Source organism: Procambarus clarkii, chromosome 58 (assembly GCF_040958095.1).
Source record: "Procambarus clarkii isolate CNS0578487 chromosome 58, FALCON_Pclarkii_2.0, whole genome shotgun sequence".
NCBI classification, from domain to species: Eukaryota; Metazoa; Arthropoda; class Malacostraca; order Decapoda; family Cambaridae; genus Procambarus; species Procambarus clarkii.
In genome coordinates, this window is record NC_091207.1 from 24840790 (window position 1) to 24857011 (window position 16222).

A 16222-nucleotide genomic window follows, 5' to 3' on the forward strand; every position below is an offset into this window, starting at 1 on the left:
TGACTCTGAAGGTCTAATAAGCTACAAAAAAAAAAACACTCTCTTTGATTCAAATATATAGCAAGTGGATTACTTATTAAGACATAAAAGAGAATGTAAACTTTGACTATGTAAATCAGTAATGTTACTGATTCCTAGATGCAAAGAAAATATTAGTAATTTATCTATTAATATTAGAGAATATGTTACTTCCTATATATTATAGAAAAGTTTGTGTTATTTCAAATACAGTACAGCAGCAGTAGCATAAGGGTCAAGAACAATGGGCCCTTGTGTAGTTTGACATGTATTTACTATTTGTGCCTGCAGAACTGAGCTATTAGCTCTTGGACCCACCTTTCTAACCAATCTATTGTTCCTCTATTATATCTATTATATATATTTCTCTCTAACACACATACGCGTGAAATTACCTAAGTGTAATAGTTAATTTACATAATGAAATGTTTTCTCACAAAATACAATGGTTCAAATGTATACAGAATTTATACAGCATATACAATACAATATTAATAAACACTCAGTTCATAAAACATATGAAACACCAAATTTGAATTTCAACACTTTTATTTTATCGTTGCACCATGCAGAATGAGAGTTAGATATTGCATGTGTAGTGTTTCAGATGAAAGTGTGTTTACTGTAATGGGTGACAACTTTGAACATGACAATATACAAAAATGGAGTAAACTCCCATCCTCAGGCTGTTGAAATTGTGCTAAAGACACAAAATGCTGCCACTGTACTTGCAGTATTTGTTACATTGATGTGCTTCATGACACGGCTGACACGATCATGTATGCAGTGTTTCTGACACATGAGCGCTAATGCCAGTGGGTGGCATTAGACATACAGGACACTGCAGATGTAATTCTTCAAGTGATAACAGGAGCTGCAAAAGAAAAGAATGAGAGATCAGCGGGGCTTTAAGTCAACTAATACAAAACATCTGACATTTGGTAAAAATTTCCTAAAAGGAATTTTGTATATAAACTTGTATATACAGTGGAAACTCAATTCAACTAACCTCGATTTGGTGAATCTCCGGTTGGAACGCACAGTTTCCAGGCCGGATTTACTCACCTGATTCAATGAACAAGAGTTCGCTAGAGAAAGCGGATGTATGGATTTGCTTTGGATAGAGGAACAGTTCAGAGATTGGTGGAAAAGTTATGATATGATGGTGTCCCATCATATCATAAGTTAAAATTAATTAATCCTGTTGTGAAATCAGCCCATAGAGCATAGGCAATATAAGGCAGTCGGGCTAGACAAACGGTCTACACAGTGAGGCTAGATATTATCAGTTTAGACAGACTGTTAGGCTTAACATGCTGTCTAGCTAAACAAACTGGGTGTAGACAGATTGTCAGGCTAGACAAACTGGGTGTAGACAGATTGTCAGGCTAGACAAACTGGGTGTAGACAGATTGTCAGGCTAGACAAACTGGGTGTAGACAGATTGTCAGGCTAGACAAACTGGGTGTAGACAGATTATCAGACTAGAGAAACTAAGTGTAGACAGATTGTCAGACTAGACAAACTGGGTAATTACCTAAGTGTAGTTACAGGATGAGAGCTACGCTCGTGGTGTCCCGTCTTCCCAGCACTCTTTGTCATATAACGCTTTGAAACTACTGACGGTCTTGGCCTCCACCACCTTCTCACTTAACTTGTTCCAACCGTCTACCACTCTATTTGCAAAGGTGAATTTTCTTATATTTCTTCGGCATCTGTGTTTAGTTAGTTTAAATCTATGACCTCTTTTTCTTGAAGTGCCAGGTCTCAGGAAATCTTCCCTGTTGATTTTATCAATTCCTGTTACTATTTTGTATGTAGTGATCATATCACCTCTTTTTCTTCTGTCTTCTAGTTTTGGCATGTTTAATGCTTCTAACCTCTCCTCGTAGCTCTTGCCCTTCAGTTCTGGGAGCCACTTAGTAGCATGTCTTTGCACCTTTTCCAGTTTGTTGATGTGCTTCTTAAGATATGGGCACCACACAACAGCTGCATATTCTAGCTTTGGTCTAACAAAAGTCATGAACAATTTCTTTAGTATATCGCCATCCATGTATTTAAATGCAATTCTGAAGTTAGAAAGCATAGCACAGGCTCCTTGCACAATATTCTTTATGTGGTCCTCAGGTGATAGTTTTCTATCTAGAACCACCCCTAGATCTCTTTCTTTATCAGAATTCTTTAAAGATTTCTCACATAATATATAGGTTGTGTGGGGACTATGTTCTCCTATTCCACATTCCATAACATGACATTTATTAACATTATATTCCATTTGCCAAGTGGTGCTCCATCTACTTCTTTTGTCCAGGTCTTCTTGAAGGGCATGACAATCATCTAAATTTCTTATCCTTCCTATTATCTTAGCATCATCAGCAAACATGTTCATATAATTCTGCATACCAACTGGTAGATCATTTATGTACACAATAAACATCACTGGTGCAAGAACTAAACCCTGTGGTACTCCACTTGTGACATTTCTCCATGTAGTGTAGATTCTCCATGGGTGTAGATATTGTCAGGCTAGACATGCTGTCAGGTTTGACATGCTATCAGGCTAGACAAAGCTGTAATATACAGGCTGCACAGAGTCTGTGCCACAGATTGCTAGACTACAGAGAGACCACTGGACAGACTTGATCACATGTCTCCTACCAGTTCAACCCCCACCATTCCTCCTCTTCTCCAGCAGAAGAAGAATGTCCACCACCACATCCACCATACACACGGGCGCCACCACTATGGGTCCATTTTCTTGCACTAAATCTCCGTTGGCCAGGAGATGAAGCTCTTAAGGATGACATTTAATGGAATGAAACATATGACGGAAGTGCTTAGAAATGCTAAGAAATTGCAAAGTGATCGCAAACTTTGGTCAATAAGACAAGACCTCTCAAGGGAAGACAAAGAAAAGCTGAAAACAAACCTCGATGAAACGAAACATCTAGATGAAACTACTGTAGAAATGATGAAGAATGAATTTCTTTTTCTATGGTGATAGGGACTGGAAATCAAGTGAAATGGTACATAAAAACATGGCAACAAAATCATTAGAGGAAGGGGGGAGTAAAGAACAAAAGGAAAGGGAACATTTTCCTGAAAATTATATATATCAACATAAATGTAGTAAGATGAAAAATATTAGAGCTAAGAGATATATAATTAACCCTTTAAGTATGCAACGCGACTGCAGGCCCAGGTCTGGGGTGCGCTACGCACCTCCAGGTATTTGTATTTTTCACGTTCCATTCAAAACTCCCGCGGCTACATGGGGTTCACATCAGCTTCCTCAGGGCTCTTGTAAACAGATGCTATCTTTAAAAAAAATCATGGTCCATATTCCCGGGTGTGAGAGCCTCAGTAGTGAGTGAGCAACCAAGGCTGACACTCGCAGCATGAGTGCACAGCACTGCTGTTCAGCGTGTGACCACAGCATCGTCTAATAATGTCAAAAAAAAAAAAAATTATATATATATATATATATATATATATATATATATATATATATATATATATATATATATACATATATATATATATATATATATATATATATATATATATATATATATATATATATATTATTAAATATTACTGAAAAAGTAGGATTAATAATTCTAACACAAATTTTCTCAATCTTTCGTACATTTCTTTTCACTGTTGGAGGTAAATCAAAAATCAATTCTCCAAAATTCATTTTTATTTCTAGTCTGACGCGACACGAGCGCGTTTCGTAAAACTTATTACATTTTCAAAGACTTTAGTTCACAAATACACAACTGAATAGAACTTACGCATCTCCGATTTTATATCTACATTTGAGTGAGGTGGAAGGGGTGATGTGGCATTAACACAAGACAGAACAAGATGTGGCATTAATAGGGTATTTATTTCATCAACACAAGACAGAACAAGAGGTGATATTAATAGGGTATTAATTTCATCAACACAAGACAGAACACGAAACAATGGATATTGAATAGAAGTGTTTGTAGAAAGCCTATTGGTCCATATTTCTTGATGCTTCTATATTGGAGCGGAGTCTTGAGGTGGGTAGAATATAGTTGTGCAATAATTGGCTGTTGATTGCTGGTGTTGACTTCTTGATGTGTAGTGCCTCGCAAACGTCAAGCCGCCTGCTATCGCTGTATCTATCGATGATTTCTGTGTTGTTTACTAGGATTTCTCTGGCGATGGTTTGGTTGTGGGAAGAGATTATATGTTCCTTAATGGAGCCCTGTTGCTTATGCATCGTTAAACGCCTAGAAAGAGATGTTGTTGTCTTGCCTATATACTGGGTTTTTTGGAGCTTACAGTCCCCAAGAGGGCATTTGAAGGCATAGACGACGTTAGTCTCTTTTAAAGCGTTCTGTTTTGTGTCTGGAGAGTTTCTCATGAGTAGGCTGGCCGTTTTTCTGGTTTTATAGTAAAACCAGAAAACTATTAAACTATTTTTTTACTATAAAACCAGAAAAACGGCCAGCCTACTCATGAGAAACTCTCCAGACACAAAACAGAACGCTTTAAAAGAGACTAACGTCGTCTATGCCTTCAAATGCCCTCTTGGGGACTGTAAGCTCCAAAAAACCCAGTATATAGGCAAGACAACAACATCTCTTTCTAGGCGTTTAACGATGCATAAGCAACAGGGCTCCATTAAGGAACATATAATCTCTTCCCACAACCAAACCATCGCCAGAGAAATCCTAGTAAACAACACAGAAATCATCGATAGATACAGCGATAGCAGGCGGCTTGACGTTTGCGAGGCACTACACATCAAGAAGTCAACACCAGCAATCAACAGCCAATTATTGCACAACTATATTCTACCCACCTCAAGACTCCGCTCCAATATAGAAGCATCAAGAAATATGGACCAATAGGCTTTCTACAAACACTTCTATTCAATATCCATTGTTTCGTGTTCTGTCTTGTGTTGATGAAATTAATACCCTATTAATATCACCTCTTGTTCTGTCTTGTGTTGATGAAATTAATACCCTATTAATGCCACATCTTGTTCTGTCTTGTGTTAATGCCACATCACCCCCTTCCACCTCACTCAAATGTAGATATAAAATCGGAGATGCGTAAGTTCTATTCAGTTGTGTATTTGTGAACTAAAGTCTTTGAAAATGTAATAAGTTTTACGAAACGCGCTCGTGTCGCGTCAGACTAGAAATAAAAATGAATTTTGGAGAATTGATTTTTGATTTACCTCTAACAGTGAAAAGAAATGTACGAAAGATTGAGAAAATTCGTGTTAGAATTATTAATCTTACTTTTTCGGTCATATTTAATAATATATGTCTACAGGAAAGACTGCTACCAAAATATACTAATATATATATATATATATATATATATATATATATATATATATATATATATATGTCGTACCTAGTAGCCAGAACGCACTTTTCAGCCTACTATGCAAGGCCCGATTTGCCTAATAAGCCAAGTTTTCATGAATTAATATATTTTCTCAAATTCTTTTCTTATGAAATGATAAAGCTACCCATTTCATTATGTATGAGTCAATTTTTATATATATATATATATATATATATATATATATATATATATATATATATATATATATATATATATATATATATATATATATATTATATATATATATATAATATATATAAAATATAATATTTTATATTAATATTATATAATATATAATATTATATAAAATATAATATTTTATATATATATATATATATATATATATATATATATATATATATATATATATATATATATATATATATATATACAGAGCACCACTTGGTTTCCGAACTTTAGTTATCCGAAACTTCCAGTTTCCCGATTGGGGTTGGGGAGTCATGCTACCCGAACAAAGTTCGGGTAGGAAGGGGTCCGCCAAGCGTCACGCCGGCTTGTGGTGGTGGGTGGGCGATGGTCCAGTTTGCCCACTGTGACTTCACAGATTCACGGCCTATTATTCCGATTATTTTGAATTGCCATAAGGCTGGAATGTTCATTCTGTGCTTTTGTTTTACATATCTGCACAATCAAGAAACATCTGTGCACCATGTTGGCTCCAAATGCACGCATTGCGTCAGTGATGGCTGACTGGTGGGTGGATGGACGATGGAGTTTAGGTGGGAGGCAGTATGAATGAGGGGAGGGGAGAGAATCAGTGAGAGAGGGGGGGAGAGAGATGCTAGGAGGTAGGGAGAGATGTTAGGAGGTAGGGAGAGATGCTAAGAGGGAGGGGGAGGTAGGGAGAGATGGTAGGAGGTAGGCAGGAAGGGATGGAAGTAGTAGTGAGAATTAGGGAGAGAAAGTCAGGCTGGCAGGCACAGGCAGGCAGGCTGGCAGGCACAGGCAGGCAGGCTGGCAGGCACAGGCAGGCAGGCACAGGCAGGCAGGCAGGCAGGCAGGCAGGCTAGCTTGCAGGCAGGGAGTGAGTGGTAGTCACGCGGTTGAACCGCGTGACCGTGAGAGATGGGATGTAGGGGGGCGGGTGGTTTGTTGGTGGTGGGGGTGAGACCGGCTCATTCCCGAAGATAAGCCTAACACACACTACCCGTTAGCATGATGGCAGGGAGGGAGGCAGGCTGGCTGGAAAGGAAGCAGGCTGGGAAGGAGGCAGGCTGGCAGGCTGGGAAGGAGGCAGGCAGGCAGGCTGGGAAGGAGGCAGGCAGGCAGGCTGGGAAGGAGGCAGGCTGGCAGGCAGGGAAGGAGGCAGGCTGGCAGGCTGGGAAGGAGGCAGGCTGGCAGGCAGGGAAGGAGGCAGGCTGGCAGGCTGGGAAGGAGGCAGGCTGGGAAGGAAGCAGGCTGGCAGGCTGGGAAGGAGGCAGGCAGGCAGGCTGGGAAGGAGGCAGGCTGGGAAGGAAGCAGGCTGGCAGGCTGGGAAGGAGGCAGGCTGGGAAGGAGGCAGGCTGGGAAGGAGGCAGGCAGGCAGGCTGGGAAGGAGGCAGGCTGGGAAGGAGGCAGGCTGGGAAGGAAGCAGGCTGGCAGGCTGGGAAGGAGGCAGGCTGGGAAGGAGGCAGGCTGGGAAGGAGGCAGGCAGGCAGGCAGGAAGCGATATATGGGTGTTGAAGTGAGCCGTGAACCACGTGACCTTTGAGAGAGTGTGTGTGTGTGTGTGTGTATGGGTTTGGGGTGGGGGGTGGGGGTGGTGTGTCGGTGGTGGGGGGAGAGGGGGAGGTGTGTCGGTGGTGGGGGGAGAGGGGGAGGTGTGTCGGTGGTGGGGGGAGAGGGGGAGGTGTGTCGGTGGTGGGGGGAGAGGGGGAGGTGTGTCGGTGGTGGGGGGAGAGGGGGAGGTGTGTCGGTGGTGGGGGGAGAGGGGGAGGTGTGTCGGTGGTGGGGGGAGATGGGGAGGTGTGTCGGTGGTGGGGGAGGGACCGGCTGACTCCGTAAGCCTAACCACACTCCACAGACCTGTGACCCAGATTTGTTTCTTAAATGTACAGTACATCATCGTATATTTTAGGCAGGATGTTCCTGCAGGCTGGCAGGAAACATCCAGAGGATGTTTGCCAGACGTCTTAATAATCAGTTAGGAACAATTAAGGACTTTTATAAAGCGGATCAGGACTTCACTTATTGATAAGTACAAACAAAACACGGTCGCATTTACGCCATGAACCTGACGATTTTTTTCCCTAGAGTTTTTTTCATACATTTTTCGGAAAAATTTCTTTTTACATTTCTAGTTTATTTTTTCCCCTCTATTTCTCGTATACGAACTTACATGTTAACCGACGGGTCTCGTCCCCAAGGGGTTCGGAAACCAAGTGGTGCTCTGTATATATATATATATATGTATATATATATATAAACTGTGCCAGGGAGTGGTGTGCACTCCCTGGCACGTTTTATCTGAGGTCCTGGTTGAGGCTCACTGCTCGATTTTCTCACCACAAATCTGTCTATGAAAGCTTGCTTTTCCCTTCTTCGCAAGCTGTCTCTGTAGTAAGGCATCACATTGTCATTGAAAAGATTAAGTCAACGGCCTACTACAGCTTTCTTTGGGCGAGTCTTTTCAATAATTGTTTGAACCTCTTTCCACATCTGACACACCTTCCTAATTTCTGCAGAAGGGACATTCGCTACTGCCTCATCCTCCTCCACTGTAGAATCATCAGCTGCATTGTCTTGCTGTTCCTGTTGAAGGGCTTGGAGTTCTTCGGTGGTCAGTTCTTCATTGTGTTCTTCCACCAACTCCTCCACATCATCATTATCCAATTCCAAGCCCATTTGCCGGCCCAGAGTAACAATTTCGTCAACAATAGGCGCATCATTTACAGGCTCAAACCCCCTCAAAGTCTAATTCTGTCACACATTCTGGCCACAATTTTCTCCAGCCAGAGATCAGGGTTCTTTGAGTCACTTCTTGCCAGGCTTTGTCAACGAGTTTTAAAGCACTACAAATGTTAAAATGGTGTTTCCAGAACTCTTTGAGGGTGAGGTTTGTGGCTTCAGTCACTTCAAAACATTTCCGGAAAAGAGCCCTTTCATAAAGTTTTTTAAAATTTGCTATGATTTTCTGGTCCATAGGCTGAATTAGAGGAGTGGTGTTAGAAGGAAGGAATTTAACTGTGAGGAATTTATTGTATCTGGGCAACAAATCATCTTCCAAGCCTGGAGGATGAGCAGGAGAATTGTTGAGGAGAAGCACGGCTTCGAGTGGCAAATGTTTCTCCTGCAGATATTTTTCTATGGCAGGGCACACCACTTCATTCACCCACTCCGAAAAAAAAAAGCCTAGTCACCCATGCTTTTTTATTAGCCTTCCACATCACACACAAATGGGTTTTCTGCACTTTATACTGTTTGAAAACCCTTCTGCAGATTCTCAGAATGATACACTAGCAAGGGTTTAATTTTCAAATCGCCACTCGCATTTGAACACAGCACAAGCATAAACCTATCTTTCATAGGCTTGTGTCCGGGCAAGGATTTTTCCTCCTTGGTAATGTATGTCCTCTTAGGCATTCTTTTCCAAAACAGTCCTGTTTCGTCACAATTAAACACTCGTTGTGGTAGGTATCCCTCAGCCTCTGCAAACTCTTTAAATTCCTCAATATATCGTCTAGCGACTGGTTTGTCTGAGCTGGCTGCCTCCCCATGCCTTGTAACACTATGGATACCACTTCTTTTTCTAAATTTTCCAAACCAGCCCCTGCTTGCCTTAACCCTTGACATGCTCGGGGTCTAATATCCTGCCATCCCCACAGGCGCATGTCATTTTGAATTTTTTGCTAATCTGTTAAGTTCTGTTCACTGATCACGGGAAAAATAAAAAAAAAATTCTATTGTACTTACTTTTGTTACAATAGAGCCGGAAAGCTCAGTGATGACGTCACAATTTGCATGTTCGCTCATGCAGTACACGCCCCAGAGGTGTTGCACGCGGTCCTCAGCCAGAGTTGCCACAAATATATTTTCGCGCTATTTATTTACAATGTCTAAGCGCATTTTATCCAATTTTTTTTCACTAATTGTGTTTCAAATACTGTTTGAACATATTTTGTATCAATAATTGTTGCATATTTGAGTATACACAGGCGCACACAAATGTTTTCAATTACGGCAATATAATACAGTGCTTCCTCAGACTAACGAACCCCGCTCTATCGAATTCCCGGAAGAGCCGAACAAATTGAATTCGGTACCAAATGTTCAGTGGAACATACAAATGTTCGATTAAGTGAGGAATGTTCGTCCAAGCGGTCACCGAGGCCGAGCGTCAGAGCTGGCTGTCATCAACTATGATTCGCCAGAGTGTAAACAGTTATGTAGTGTTTTATTATCCCTACCCATTGTTTCTAGGGAGAAATGGTGATAAAAATGGTGATAAAATGGTGTCAGGGGGGCATTGGTGAGAGAGTTGTTGTCAGGAGGCAACACGTGCTCCCCCGCCCCCACCCTCCTTCCTCCACCTGACCACAGAGACCACTCACTCTCCTCTCGTCGTCAGATGCCAAGAGTCAATTTAATGATAATTATCGCATTATCTACACTGAAAATAGCCTTTTTATTAGAAAAATGTCATATTGGAGCAATAATAATGGTGAAAATTGTAATATATACAGTACATATTTTAAACCGTTTGAACACATTTCCTTTTCACAGAATTTTTAATACAATTGGGGTGTAGATAACAGCCGGCATTGTGTGGCCGGCCGGTCGCTCCCTGAGCCATTGGGGGGGTGGGGGGTGGGAGGGGGGGGTTGTTTCCTGGATCCCTCCCTCCCTCCCTCCTCTAACAGCCTACGTACTGTACTAATATCTATTTAGAATAAATTTTGTGGAGGCCAATAAAACAAGCACAGGTCGTGTGAACGTTAGGCCTTGGTGAGGTGGCTGGCATCATTTGTGGTGGTGTCAGGGGAGGCAGGTGGTGTCAGGGGAGGCAGGTGGTGTCAGGGGAGGCAGGCGGTGTCAGGGGAGGCAGGCGGTGTCAGGGGAGGCAGGTGGCGTCAGGGGAGGCAGGCGGTGTCAGGGGAGGCAGGCGGGGTCAGGGGAGGCAGGCGGGGTCAGGGGAGGCAGGTGGGGTCAGGGGAGGCATGCGGTGTCAGGGGAGGCAGGTGGGGTCAGGGGAGGCAGGTGGTGTCAGGGGAGGCAGGCGGTGTCAGGGGAGGCAGGCGGGGTCAGGGGAGGCAGGTGGGGTCAGGGGAGGCAGGCGGTGTCAGGGGAGGCAGGCGGTGTCAGGGGAAGCAGGCGGTGTCAGGGGAGGCAGGCGGTGTCAGGGGAGGCAGGCGGTGTCAGGGGAGGCAGGTGGGGTCAGGGGAGGCAGGCGGGGTCAGGGGAGGCAGGCGGGGTCAGGGGAGGCAGGCGGGGTCAGGGGAGGCAGGCGGGGTCAGGGGAGGCAGGCGGGGTCAGGGGAGGCAGGTGGGGTCAGGGGAGGCACGTGGAGTCAGGGGAGGCAGGTGGGGTCAGGGGAGGCAGGTGGGGTTAGGGGAGGCAGGTGGGGTCAGGGGAGGCAGGTGGTGGAAAGAGGCAGGTGGTGTCAGGGGAGGCAGGCGGGGTCAGGGGAGGCAGGTGGGGTCAGGGGAGGCAGGTGGGGTCAGGGGAGGCAGGTGGGGTCAGGGGAGGCAGGTGGGGTCAGGGGAGGCAGGTGGGGTCAGGGGAGGCAGGTGGGGTCAGGGGAGGCAGGTGGGGTCAGGGGAGGCAAGCGGTGTCAGGGGAGGCAGGTGGTGGAAAGAGGCAGGTGGGGTCAGTGGTGGAAGGTGTTGTCAGGGGAGGTGGAAGTGGAGAGAGAAGGGTGGTGACCACGCATGGCTGCCAAACCTCTCATTCATACTCTATTATAAATCTCAATCTTAGCTGTAAAATATTTATGCCAAAATATGTTAATTTTCGTGTATTAATATACATTATTAATCATTAACACGTTTTATTGTTTCCTGAAGAAAACAATAGCTGACTTGGCATTGTGGTGTGTATGGCCGGGTACCTGGGGGAGGGGGGGGGGGGTCCTGGAGGTGTGAGAGGAAACCTGTCAACCCATCATTTTTTTTTTTGTCGGGCGAGTTGAGACGCTTCCAAGCCTGCTGCTTCAATACACGGTGTGGGTGGTGTGGTATGGTTTGGGTGGTGTGGCGTGGTTTGGGTGTGGGTGGGTTGGTGTGGGTGGTGTGGTTGGGTGTGGGGGAATGATGTGGGTGGTGTGGGGTGTGTGGGGGATGATGTGGGTGGTGGTGTGGGGTGTGTGGGTGGTGGTGTGGGGTGTGTGGGTGGTGGTGTGGGGAGTGTGGGTGGTGGGGGCGAATGGTGTTAGTGGTGTTGGGGATGGTGTGGGGGATGGTGTGGGTGGTGTGGGGGAAGGTGTGGATGGTGTGGGGGATGATGTGGGTGGTGTGGGGGGTGGTGTGGGTGGTGTGGGGTGTGTGGGGGATGGTGTGGGTGGTGGTGTGGGGTGTGTGGGTGGTGGTGTGGGGTGTGTGGGTGGTGTGGGGGATGGTGTGGGGGATGGTGTGGGTGGTGTAGAGGATGGTGTGGGTGGTGTAGAGGATGGTGTGGGTGGTGTGGGGGATGGTGTGGGGGATGGTGTGGGTGGTGTGGGGGATGGTGTGGGTGGTGTGGGTGGTGTGGGGGATGGTGTGGAGGATGGTGTGGGGGATGGTGTGGGGGATGGTGAGGGTGGTGTGGGGGATGGTGTGGGTGGTGTGGGGGATGGTGTGGGTGGTGTGGAGGATGGTGTGGGTGGTGTGGAGGATGGTGTGGGTGGTGTGGGGGATGGTGTGGGTGGTGTGGGGGATGGTGTGGGTGGTGTGGGGGATGGTGTGGGTGGTGTGGGTGGTGCGGAGGATGGTGAGGGTGGTGTGGAGGATGGTGTGGGTGGTGTGGGGGATGGTGTGGGTGGTGTGGGGGATGGTGTGGGTGGTGTGGGGGATGGTGTGGGTGGTGTGGGGGATGGTGTGGGTGGTGTGGGGGATGGTGTGGGTGGTGTGGAGGATGGTGTGGGTGGTGTGGAGGATGGTGTGGGTGGTGTGGAGGATGGTGTGGGTGGTGTGGAGGATGGTGTGGGTGGTGTGGGGGATGGTGATTCTCGCATCTCAGATTATTATTGACACCAAAAGAGCATGAAAGATATTATAATGAAGCACCACACAACAAAGAAACAAACTAATGTGTCCTGGCATATGTTTAAAAAAAAAAAAATAAGAAGGTTGTTGGGGCCGGACGGATGGAACGAATTCCGCACTGGAACGAATCGGCTTCGCCCCATATAGTTCGTTCAAGTGAGGACACACTGTATGTCATTACAGTCTATTATATTGTATGTTCTGCTTATATTTGTATATATTTACACACACGCACACGCTATCTGCTTATATGTTTACATATTTACACACTCGCACACACTATACACACTTTGAAGCACACATAGAAGTTTTCTAGACTGTGGTAGTCATTGAAGCAGTCGACAGCACATAATGAGATACCACACGTTTCACACCATGTTTGCACAAGCTTCCGTTTCTTGTCTCTACGTGTCGTTGTTTTACACACCAAGCAATCCCGTTGGGCTATTGCACGCTTCCCAGCTGGTGGCAAATACTTGAGTCTGTGTGCTAGGAAGCCTTCAGTGTGAGCGAGGCGTGGAGTACCAGCATACTGCAACAGTGGGTTTATGATGGGCCGCTGAATACCTGGGACATCTTTTGCAAACTTTCCTAATAACTGTATTGCAGCATCAAATACAAAGTCACGGAAAGTGGGCTTACGTCCAGTTCTCACAAGGTACATGTTGAAACAGTTCAGCATGCTCATGTCCACAAGATGGAAGAACACTTTTTTCGTCCACCTACATGTCTTCCGCACACACTCTGCAGTGCCAATCATCATGTCTGATTTATCAATCAACCGCATGTTGATATTATAGTCTAAAACACAGTCTGGCTTATATAGTGGTGCGTTTGTTTTATGGCTCACTTTCCCACTGTTCACCATTGTTCCATCATAAATTGTTGTCAACAAGTTCACCTCTCTTTTGTCTTTCCACCGAACTGACAGAATGTTATCACTTTTCCTTCTCTGACACTCACCAACTGCAATGTCGTTGTCAAACACAGGCATTTCCCTTCGTTGTGGCTTTACTGTACCAACCAATCCGGTTCTATTTTCTAGCAAGAACCGAGCTAGCAAGGGACTTGTATAGTAATTATCCGTGTATAAAATGTGTCCCTTGTTCATCCACGGAGCCATGATGGTCTTCACTACACTCCCCGAGAATCCATGTTCATCGTTACCGGGAATGTCTACATCACTAGCCGAGTACAGAATCATGTGTAACACGTATCCTGTCTCACAATCACAAAGAACAAAAAATTTCAGGCCAAATCGGTTTCGTTTTGAGGGAATGTACTGTTTGAATGGAACACGTCCCTTGAAAAGTATGAGAGATTCATCAACCACCAGCTTCTGTGCTGGTACGTAAAAATCTCTGAATTTTCCAATAACATCGTTCATGTAGTGCCTCACTCGCCACAGTCTATCATCAGGTGTTCGGTCCTGAACACTTCCAAAATGTAGACACCTGAGGAGTATCTGAAACCTGTCTCGTGACATATATTTCCCAAATAAAGGTGTTGGTATTGTCTTGTCCTTGCTCCAATAGTCACTTATTGCATGTTTGTGACAGTGCTTCATCAACAAACAGTGCCAAAAACACATACATTTCCGCAACTGTGGTATTTTTTCAACGCTGCAGTCGTGAAGATTCTGTGATTTCCCTCTCAATCAGGTAAGCAGCATGCAGGTTCGTTTGGTGTACAATGTATTCCATGAGTGGTTCATCATAGAATGCTGTAAAATATTCCATCTCAGCCATGTCCTCACCTTGATTAAGGAAAAAGTTTGTAATCCCTACATCTTTATCGTCAAAGTGAGGAATATTAGGAATAAAATCGTCACCATCACTCCACTCAAGTACACCAGGCGTCCTGTGAGATGCAGAGGAAAGACGGCGAGGAAGCGATGCATACCGGCGACCAGGAGCTGAATACCGTCTGCGAGAAGCACGGCAGCTACGTGCACGTGAGGTGGGTGCACGTGAGGTGGGTGCACGTGAGGTGGATGCACGTGAACACGAGGGTCTTGGTCCCTCATGTGGTGCCATGCGGTGGCGCTTGGCTGGGAGAGATGCTGCTGACGCGACAATTTCTCGCCCAGTTATACCACTGCTACCAGCCACAGGCTCAATAAAACTATGATCTGAGTCACTAAACCCAGAAAAGGAGTCACATCCCTCTGACTCGTCACCCTCAAACAGAAAATATCCACAGGAACTGTTAGGTCGTGGTAGAATTGGGGTAGAAACTGGCCGAGGAGGCATGGGTGAGCATAGAGGCCTCGCAATGGCATGGCGAGCATTGTCACTCTCACTGCTGCTGCTACTATCACCCGACAACTGTGTATAATCCTCATCGTTGTCTGAATCATCAAACACACTTTCTTCACCTTCAGAGAATAATTCGTGGGCTATTTGCTCTGGGGTGAGGGACTGAGTGGTGCGTGCCTGTGAGGCGTTTGACCGTGCGCTCGCCATGGTGACTCGCTAAACTGAGGCCTCCCATGCCTTCGGTTCGTGAGCGGGAATTTTTTTCAAAATGGCCGCTGTTTACTAGAGCCCCTGGGCAGTGTATGGGACCCCCAGCTACACCGCGGGCCATTCAAATCGTGCGCGGTACCCATAATCGTCATATGACGTGAAGCGCAGTTGACTGGTAAAACGATTTACACTTCATATGACGTGATGCGCACTTTAAGGGTTAAACTCTTTCGTATCTGCATCACTTTTTGCAGGTTTTTTTTTTTAGAAGGTCTTCGTGCAATACCCTGGCTTTCTCACAAATGATGGCCTCCGAAACACTATCACCCCTTAATTCCTTGTCGTGTATCCAAATTAATAACAACTTTTCCACTTCTTTAAGTATTTGTGGTCTTTGTTTCGTCATTGTTCTTACTCCTTTTGCCACTTTAGCACTCATAATCTCATTTTTCTTCTTAAATATAGTGCATATTGTTGATGTGGCTTTGTTGTACTGCCTACAAAGTTCAACAACACGTGAACCATTCTCATGCTTCCGAATGATCTCTTGTTTCTCCTCTATTGTCATCCTCACATGGGCTTTCTTGCCTTGATCCTTACCACTGGCTTTCTTGGGACCCATGGTGAGATATATAATAACATATTGTATACTCAAATGAACAAATTTCCAACAAAACACTGAAAATCCGGGTGAAGAATTGATGTGGGATAGTCACTGGGCGCGAGACAATGGTAAACTGAGGGGCGGAGGGGCGACGATCGCCATACCACCATGCGCTAGGTCGGCCTGAACGCGTATCAACAAACTCGCGTTCCGAGGTAACCCTCGCCTTCCGAGACACATTTTCCGAGGAAATCCTGCTCGTATTCTGAAAAACTCGTATACAGGGACACTCGTATTCTGAGGTACCACTGTATATATATATATATATATATATATATATATATATATATATATATATATATGTATATATGTATATATATATGTATATGTATATATATATATGTATATGTATATATATATATATGTTTCATTGAATATGACCGCATATTCTGTATTTATTATTTTCTTTGTTAGGGCTTCTATCCCTCTAACTATTTTCTTAGCATCAGGGCTTAATTGAAATAGGAGTTCTCCAAAACTCATTTTCGTACTTT

General features: G+C 44.9%; 1 long non-coding RNA gene across 1 annotated transcript in view; it reads right to left on the minus strand.

The window, feature by feature from the left end:
- Window positions 1–307: 307 nt before the first annotated feature.
- The window catches only part of LOC138353539 (uncharacterized), a 95979-nt gene continuing 80064 nt past the window's right edge, over window positions 308–16222 (minus strand). Inside the window, exon 2 of the long non-coding RNA XR_011223205.1 lies at window positions 308–892. This is a non-coding gene — a long non-coding RNA (uncharacterized lncRNA). The remainder of the gene's footprint in view (window positions 893–16222) is intronic.